We start from the raw sequence: 10305 nt of genomic DNA on the forward strand, positions 1-10305 counted from the left end.
CTTGAAATCGTTTTATTGATTTCTTTTGAAGAAACATTTTATTGAAAGCCCTAGAGCATAATGGTGCACCAGTTTCAATCAGATTTTGTCCACAGATAAATTTTGTAACATGTGCACACACAGTTTTCCAGAATTTTATCAAAAATTACCAAGTTTATTTTGTAAAAAATTCTAGCTCTATTGATTCTCGGATAGTTAAGCTTTGGTATAAATCCCAAAGGAAATACTCTGTGGCTGAAAACTGATCTTTATAATTGATAGATACGTACATAATAAAAAAATTGTGCGACCATAAATTCCCACGTGGTGAGTTGTGTTGGTGGAGGGTCTGTCGACGTGGTGTGCGTACAAACGTTGTGGTCTTAATGTAAAAAATGTTAGCGAAAGAAAATTTAACCAAGTATATAAATTTACTTTCAAATACTTATTCATTTTCATGTCACATACAAATATGTATAATGCATGAACTAAATGAATAACTCCCACTTTTTTTTAATTTATTTATTTCATTATATTTTTCATTAACTCTACGTGGGTTATCACCTCGATAAGATGAGTTTTAATTTTAGAAATTTATTCATTGTCGTCAAAACAACTCTCAAATTTTTATCTTCCTGTTTATTATTCATACACTCCAATATTCTCTTTTCGATAAAAAATATAGTTCAGAGAATTACATAAAAAGACTAATGAGTTGGAGTCTTTTTTTTTTAATTAAATACTTTCTAAAATTCACATTTATATTTTTTGAGTAGAAAATTTCACTTTTATTAACATGTAACCAAATATATACCATGTTAATGATCGGTAGAAGGTACTTGTAAATATTCTGAAGAATAAACAAAAGTAACTTCATTAAATTCAAAATAAATTTTGAATAAAATTAGACTTAACATTCAGAAAAATATGAAAAAGGGTTTGATTATTGAAAATAAAATTAATCAATGAATAAATAATTTTTTTTTATCATAAATATAGATTTCAATAACAAACCTTCAATGAATCTGAATGATGATTGATACAAACAGGTTTTTTTTGTTGGTAATTTAATACATATTAAAAGAGTAGTGGTAATGTCAAGTCCACATGCATCTGATGATTTCGTCATAATCAAGGTTTTGTTTCACCTTAATTTTATTTTGTATCTATCCATTGCATCATGTAGTCTAAAGTTGAGAAGTCTGATATGACGCAGTTGATAGTCATAATAGTTTGATACAAACTTCAGAGTTTCCTCATCACAATTAAGCGAAGGGAACTTCAGTAAATCATGGCATATATCCCTACGAGACATCCTCGTTTATATGTACATATACTGCATAATACAGTTCGATCGAAATCCGCCGTTAGTCAACTTGATGTCATTAGTTACAGTAGCCATCAACCACTAGGGAATGTCATGATGTATGTGCAGGACATAGCACATTCAGATGAAATTCCAATACAGTGCTTCTATTAACTGAAAGAGAAATAACCTACATCAATATATGAGTAGTCTCTAGAAGATTTAAGAGGCCGATTTATTCTTCCTCAACAAAAATTCATACTCATGAATCTCATATCACATATTTGAAGACCTGTCCAACTCTTCATCAATAAAACCAACAGAAAATGCTATTCAACATCATCTATCATATAACATCATATTATTCTGTAAATTTTTCAGCATCAAGGAAAGTAACGAGTTGGATTTTTTTTTGCTACCAATCCTCTTCCTCCTACATGTCTTATAGATTATTCATAATGACGAAGAATGGAAGTTGGAACCCACCATCAAATGCATTCTAGAGTCTAGATGCTATAAAAGAAAAAAAAATGAATCCATCAGAGAGAAAAGGTTGTTTTTTTCATTGAAAAGAGATAATTGATAAAAATAGCATTGAAAGTTATCTAAAAAAATTAACCTTGTCCTAATTTTCGACTTTTGAACATGATTATTTTATGATTGAGATTCTATATAAGTCATTAAATACTTTAACAAGTAGATCATTAAAAAACCATATTTTTATACTTTTAATTGAAATTGAAAATTAAAAAATATTTTTTTTAATTGAAAATTAATTTTTACGTCAGATAATAAATGACGTCTTGTATTATGATTAAGTAGAAATAATTATTTATAATAAGGTTAGTTTGAAAATATTATAAACTGGGTTCATAACCAGCCATTGTAAAAAATGAATTTTAAATATTAAATTTTTACAGTTGGCAAACTTGTTTGTCTTGATTATAAAATAACTAAATTTGCAATAAAATGTTGGAAATATTCTTGTAATCATCAATTAAGCATTCAATGAAGCATAATTATTGAGAAATATTTTCAAGAGAAGATGTTATTGTTGGTTATGTTTGGTAAGTTTTTTTTTTTTTTTTATCCAGACACATAAATAATAAATTTTGGCAAAACTTTTACAGTTAAATAAAAATTTAAAACCAGCAAAAACGGTATAAATTTTTTAAGATATTTGAACAATTTAAAGGAATCTAAACCTGACAAAAATGGTTTAGATCTATTTCGTGCTGTCTAGAAGACTCTTTTAAATCGAAATGAATTACTCTCAGATGTTTACTCTTACAATCCTTGAACAATATAGTGAATGGTACGTGAGAGAGTATTTCTTATGAAAGCTACTGAAAAAAATTGACGTGATAAAAATGATGTAATATTATTATTATGATATGAGAAAGACATAAAATGAAAACAATGATTTTTATTACACTAGATAGAATTTTTACTGTTAATCAATTTCATCATCTGCAACAGCTCCAGAATAAATTTATAGCTAAAATTACTTTTTTACTTTAATATAAATGAAATATAAATTTTCTCTCTCCACTAATTAGTTTTTCAAAAATATATGTAAGTTAATTAGCATTAATATTTAGATTAACTCCATCAATTTAATCCATTTTAATCCTCGCTCTTCAAGATCCTAAAAAGCTTCTAGTTTCTTTTTTCCATCGAAAAAACTTTCCTCTGGCATCTATTCCATTTTTCTTATTAAACACCTCACAAATCCGACAATCGGCTTAAAATAAAAACCTTTAAATAGAACACATCTGAAAGTGAATAATTGTGTATTATTACTCTGACATTTCCTAAATATATACAATTATTTAAATGGTACAAATAAATTAAACTGCTTTGTCTTATCAAACTCAAGCTTCACATTATTTGTCTAGACTTGAGTTCAGACGTCTAAATAAATAACTAATCTATCAGTTATGCGAAGAGATGATAAAAATAATTAATAATCTCATGAAGTTCATCATTAAATAACCATTCTAGAGATGATCCTCCTTGAACTGTTAATCAATGACAATATTTTTCACAGAATTCAAATAATAAAGTGAAGCATGGTAGTAATAATTACTCATAGCAACTTTCTAATAAAATTAAATCATGATAATGAAATTTTAAAAGTCGATTACCGGTTTTTTTTAAAACTTGCTAGTTTAATAAAACGTGTATGCATAGTTTCATAGAAATATTCAGAGACCTTTCAAAGTTGGTATATCAGCGATTTGCTGTAGACATCGTGTAAAAGGAGTGAAAGGACTTGGCGTGATGTAATAGTCATGAAAATAGAACTTGTAAGGTTCTTTATCTTTCAGAATAAAGCCAATTGGCTAGCAATAAATCGATTAGGTGCTATTTTATTTAAATCTTTGTTTATTTACCTTTAAACTGTGTACATTACATAACATTTATATCATTCGTCCTTTTGAATAGTTGATGCAATTAATCATGATTCGTGTTATGTAGTTTTTCAATGATGCTAATTCTTATGAATTGATTAATCATCATATTAAACAGTCAGGCACTAGTCACCTAGAATGGTGCTTATAACTTCTTCTTCTTCTTCTTCTTCTTCTAGGCTTTTCTTGTGTGGCTGAGAGTAATTTGTTACCAAGTATCCGGAAACTAACGAGCCATCATTTATTTCAGTTGCCAGCAGATATCAATGGAATGTAGCTTCTTAAGTGCTATAGTACTTGTCCATGATATCATGCAGTAATGTTAAATATTCCTTCACTAATAAAAACCCGTCTCCACGCCCTTGAAGTACTTGCTACAGTTCAGTAGTATGTACCTACCAGACCAGAACGTTCGTATGGTATTTACACTTCCGTCCACCACCTTAGCAAATACATGGGTAAATCTTGAAAGCCTTGAACCCAAGCTACGCACTTTGATACCTGCCATTGCACTCATGCACTTGGTGAATTCAACAGTTCATGAAACACATCATCATTTTTATTTAAACTTACTTCAGGGTTAAATATGCCAAGCCCTTTTGACTTGGTTTTTTTTTTGCTTGGTGAAGTTGACAAAGTACAGCTTGGTCTCTTCTCTTTAATAATGATGATGGTGAGGATGATTATGGAGGTCTGCATGGTACATGTACATTTATTTCACTTAGTTTTAGTGTTTCCGCGATGTTTTGGGAAAGATAAGCAGAAAATAACAAAATTTTGTTAGTTGGGTTTTATTGTAGGAATAAATTTGTAGGGTAATGACTTGGAATGTTGATAAGGACCTGATTGTTTAATGAGCTTTAAGTTTTTTTTTATTCGAATAAAAACATTTAGGCTTTTGGGATTTTAAAACAACAATGAATATTGCATTTGTCAGATTGGATGAAAAGAAATGAACATTTAAAACTATTAGAGATCGTTTGGGGCAGAATAGGATAGGCCTTGGAATTTTTGAAAATTAGGTGGGCGGAGCAGGATGAAGTCGATGAAAATCTTTCGTTTTTTTTTTTGTTTTCATTTAACATTCAGATCAAGTTTAATTTATTCATTTACTAAACAATGGAAATTATCATTACGAAACCTTAAAACTAATTGACTATAAAATTTATGAAAATTAACATTTTTTTAGAATCATAAACTACAGAGTAATAACAACAATTATTTATACTGATATATAAACATTCATTTGCAACGAATGATGTTCATGGATGCTTTGGTGAATAATTTAATAAAAAAGGTTTTGTTTAAAAATAAATATCAAAAGTTTTATTAATAATTTAATTACAACATTTTATGTTTCATTATAAAGTGCACAGTTTATGGATTATTAAAATTAAAATGCAAGCAGGTATTATTGAAGACATAGGTATTACATCTGGGCTTTTAATTCTATTTATTAACATTAAAAAGGGATTGAAGAAAAGTAGGAAGTTTTGTAGAAAAGTGGAATTTATTGCTAAAAATCCTTTTAGCTGTAGAAAATAAGTAGCTGGATCTAGTTCTGCGTTTTAATAAAAGTTTATAAATATTTAAACATCAGATATATATTTCTCTTTTCAAAAAAAAAAGTAGAAAAAATATTTCTTCTAAAACTTGTTTTAATGTTAAATCGTTGCTATTTGGTGAAAAGTTCCGTAGTTTTTAAAAAGGTTTTAATACTTCTAACTTGATTTCATGCATAAATGATAACACGTTGTAGATTATTCACCCGGAAATTAAATTTTAAACTGAAAAAAAGCGTTAATTTTTTTGGTTATAATTTAATCAAGTCAAATTCGTGGTCTGAATTTCAATCAAACGTTCAAATCACTTCTTAAAAGAGGTCTTTAGCGATTTAATTATGAAGTTTTATTCAATAAATTTATTAATACCAACTTAGTTTAACTTTAAAGCAATGAAAAAGCTTATGAATATGTCATTATTGACCAACTGAAGATGATTAACTTCAAATTATTATACAATCTACAAAAACATTATTTAATATTCTAAAATTTTGAAATAATTCATCCACCAACTTGGTGCTTTCAATATTTAATAAAATTCTATGAATATGCATCAGCTTTAACCATAGAGACGTTATTGTTCTTAGAAAAAATAGTAACGATAAGAAAAGTTGAATGAATCTTGGCCTAGTCTGTAAGAAGAGAAGTTTATGAAGGGAATCAAAAAAGTTTGATGGTAATTTCAAAGTCAAAGTAGGTAGCTTCGATATAAGATGTCTGAGTAAAGTTGAATTGTCAGTTGAAGAGACAAATTAATATTCTTATATCACTCGAACTAGTTTATCAAGAAGTCTCGAGTACTGATGATCATTTCTCAAGAGTCCAAGCTCAAACTTCATCGTTTTTATATTTATCTTTCATCTCTTTTCCTTTTTCTTCATTCAATATATACAAAAATAACTCACATACATTCCCTTTTTTGCTCGAGGCCGTTTGACTTGATTACACTTTATATCAATTTAAGACGTATAAATTGTAGTTGTCCGTTATAAAACACGTGGCGTAACAAATAACCTCGTGTGGAATGCGAGGGTCGAATGACGCCCATATACAAACTATCACTAAATATCACTGAACTCGGGGATTTTTTTAATGATTATATAGAGCATTTGTTTAATGCATCCTACACGTGATGTCAGGAAAATTCGATAATAAATCAAGGATAGTAAAAGTGAAATCTTGGAATATTGATGGATTTTGAGGTTACTCAAATGTTTGATATTCATAAAAATAGAACGAAACATTGGACAGCAGTTATAAACAATAAAATATTTATAAATGATATGGATAAAATTGAAAAAAAAATTATCAGGAAATGTTGTTTATGCTGTTATTTTTAATGACACGAAATAAAGAGGTTATGATAAATTGAGATTTAAAAATGGAGTAATTAACAACAAGGATTTATTTTGGGATTTTTTTTAGATAAAAATAAATGAATGCACAATTTTTAGTGCAAATAAATTCAATCATGCAAATATAGGAAATATTTTTTCATGAAAAAAATGCAAGTGTATTGAAAAAAATGAAGTTTTTTTAATAAAAAAAAGTCTGTAATAAAAAAATTTATCCAATTAAAATTGATGATCCCCTGAGGGAAAAATATAACGAATAAACAAATATTTATTTCTAACAACAACTTTTTGATAAAGTTTTCAAATGGTTGGAGTCGTCATTTTGCTGCAAACTCAACTAAGTGAAATATTTGTATTTAATTTGATAAGATACTTTATCAATAGTTTCGTGGTTTAATTGATTGAGAAAATTCCAACATTTCATTGAAGCTTTTAAAATTAATTTTGATGTTCTACAAAATAAAAATGTAAAAATTCATAAAAGAGTTTGAATAATCAACATATTATATACCAAGTATTAAACCATGAAATTGAATTATTTTTAACTCCAAAAAAAATTATTTGGTAAGTTTTGAATATTCTTCTTTCAACTCTTGGATTAATAATTAAAATATTAATTAAATTTTTTGCAGAATCAACATGGATTATCATTAGGCATGCATTTATATAAAAAAAATGATGACAAAAACTAAAAGATCAGCATCAAGATATAGTTGAAAGGAAATTGGTGTTTTTACGCTGTTAATTGTAAATGTTAATGAACATCGTTGAATAACGGGTTTCTCCATCAACTTAGCAGAATATAATACAGAAAAGTCTTTGTATGACAAAGGAAAACATTCTTTAGTCTTTGACGGGTTTTTCACAGAAAAGAAATCAACTCAATCTTCTTGATTAACATCATATAGCATTCTTCGTTTTCTTAACTTCTTTACTTCAATCTCCAGGTTCTCCCTTTCGTAGTAAGATCGAAGTACCGATTTTCTTTGTTGGATCGCTTGCCAAGGAATTCACATGGAATTCTTTGCTCAACAAGCGTAGCGTTTGTTGAATATTAATATTGTACTCTAGAATGTTAGTGAAGAAAAGATAATCCGCTTGGAAAGAAATAAAATGGAAGAGTAAAAAACATAAGAGAAGAGAATCTTCACAAAGTTAGTGAAAAAAATAATTTTTTTTTTTAATCTTTTTACCAACTTCTTTATCTCTATTGTCTGATGTTTTTAATTAAGTTTTTTTTGTAGTTTACCTTCATTTGCATTTTACGTTAACGAGTAGTTTCTTTACATTTTCACAAAATTTTGTCTGAGATAAATATAAATATTATTTTTATTATATTTTTGTTTAACATTAACTGAAAATTTTGGTATTTTTTTTTCGACACATTATTTGTGGAGTCTTTAATATGTTTAATGCGTTTTTTATTGACGTTTAATAGCAGCTTTTTGGCAATTATTCTTTTTGCTCACGCCATGACCTCCAGAATACATATAAATAGCTAACGACACTACCCCTATGACACGAGGGAATTAAAAGGTCGTTGGGGGTGGCTTGCTAAAGTGATCAAAATGATATTAAAATTTTGTCAATTACTCTATAAATTAACAGTTACTAAGAAATACAATTGAGCTCATTTTTTTTATCATTTCCAAAAACTCATTTATTTATTAATTAAAAAAAAAACATCCAACAAATAATACATTAATTCAAAAACCAATCAAAAATTTTTAATTACAAAGAATTTACTTTTTAATTTATGTAAACCAACAATGTTAATAATTTAGCAAACCCATGTATGCAATATCGAAAGTTATATAATTATTCGCAATATACAATGTACATAATTTATTAATGTGTGCATAATTACAATAGAAACAGCCAAGAATATATTTGTTCTCATGTTACGGGAAATCGTGGGTTTGATTACGGATTTCACAAAAACTGAAGATTAAATCAATCTAAACTTCACTTGTGTTCCAACATGTTATTATCCATCTGATAATTATATAAAAACATTATCAATATTTATATCTAATCATCGTATTAAATACCAAATTTTTAATTGTGCTGAAAAATATAATTAACAAATGTTGGAGATGATGTTTATAGATTTAAAATGATATTAACGAATATTAATTTTAGATTTGAAATGTGAGGTAGTATTTATTTTCAAATATAGATTAATGATCTATTAGTACATTTAATTTATTGATAACTACTAATGTACATTAATAATCCACATTGTTATTATTAATTACTGTTAATAATAATAAAAACTAAATGAATGATTAAATATCAGGATAAATTAATTTTTAAAATTAGAAATAAATAATGAAGAAGTAGGAATGTTTCAAATTGATTTATCAGCGGCTCAGCAAATTATCCAGCTTGAGAATAAAGATCACAATGTGCTGAGTATTGATAAATAAATGATTCGTTTCATTAGTTAAAAACCTTGATTAAAATAAATCCATAGTCTTGTTCTCATGGTCCCTTTACTACTCACGAGACGAATAAAAAAGCAAACAAGGTAAATTAGAGGTAGAACTAAGAGAGTGTCGTAGGGAAACTTAAAGTGAATAAATAATGACAGGTAGTTTGTAGAAAAAATGAAGAAGAATTGCGTGTTTTTGGGTGGTCTTTACGTTGAGTGACTTTGAAACGTCGCGACTAACGTACGTGTGTCGAGGATATTCATCGAGTCGGGCGCACCCACGAGCAAATTGGCCTTGGGTTGATGGCTTATGAGAAGGGTAAAACACGCCCTACACTACACGATCCTTTTCCTTCTCGGCTTTCTTTCTAGCCCCTTCAAGTTTATAATAAATGCGATGCCACTCCGATTTATACCAGGCCTATATGCATGATGAAACGAAACTCACTAACCCTCAGAATAATATAAGACTTGGTGAATTTTGGAGCTCAGAGATCTAGGGTTTATGTTGTCGGAACAAGATCACGTGCATGAGCAGAAAGAAGAAGAAGAAAAAGAAGCATCTCAGAAATACCTACCAGCTGTCGACTGATATAAATCCACAAGACAAACTTGGGACTTATATTCTGGAGTTTTTTGTTAACAACAAATTCCTGAATGATGATTCGGACGGGATAATTCATTCAATGTGTGAAGGTACTTTTAGATCAACAGTGACTTAGACATTTTCTAACAGCAATTTTAGAAATATTTTTACTTGTTTCTTTTTCAGAGTTGATGACTACCAGTTGATTTGGTATAATGAGTTTCAACATTTTTTCAAGCAATTAGAATCTTTTGAAGTATTTTTCACTTGGAATATATTTTTAGAAGAAGTTTTTGAAGTCAAAATAATACCAAGTTCATGTGGAGAAAAAAATCTGGTGATTATTATTGAAGTTAAACTTGAAATGGAAGCAACACTCCAAAGTCTGGTCATATTTACTCCAATTCTAATTTTATTTATAAGTATTTTAATTTTAAGAATGAAAGAAATGAACATTTATTGCTATGTTCTGTATTTTATTGTAAGTATATTTTTCTCAAGTTTAAAAATTTGTTACCATTAATTAGCATACTATGATGCATATTTCATCATGCTTATATATGACTATTTGATAAAGCAAAATTGAAATATATTACCATCATCGATTAACTTCATAACTAGAAATATCCATGCGTTAACTTGATTTATTTTTAATTAAATCACCACGTA

The 10305-nt window shown here is 27.9% G+C and overlaps 2 long non-coding RNA genes across 2 annotated transcripts; one reads left to right on the forward strand and one right to left on the reverse strand.

The window, feature by feature from the left end:
• Window positions 1–767: 767 nt before the first annotated feature.
• Window positions 768–10302, reverse strand: LOC118068125 (uncharacterized). The gene is made up of 4 exons (XR_004690474.1): window positions 10233–10302; window positions 1548–1798; window positions 994–1459; window positions 768–829 (listed from the first exon to the last, which is right to left on the reverse strand). It is a non-coding gene; the product is annotated as an uncharacterized lncRNA (long non-coding RNA).
• LOC118068126 (uncharacterized) lies at window positions 5669–8235 on the forward strand. The gene is made up of 2 exons (XR_004690475.1): window positions 5669–7180; window positions 7249–8235. It is a non-coding gene; the product is annotated as an uncharacterized lncRNA (long non-coding RNA).
• Window positions 10303–10305: the final 3 nt, after the last annotated feature.

Source organism: Chelonus insularis, unplaced genomic scaffold (assembly GCF_013357705.1).
Source record: "Chelonus insularis isolate UGA/USDA-ARS -01 unplaced genomic scaffold, ASM1335770v1 contig_399_pilon, whole genome shotgun sequence".
NCBI classification, from domain to species: domain Eukaryota; kingdom Metazoa; phylum Arthropoda; class Insecta; order Hymenoptera; family Braconidae; genus Chelonus; species Chelonus insularis.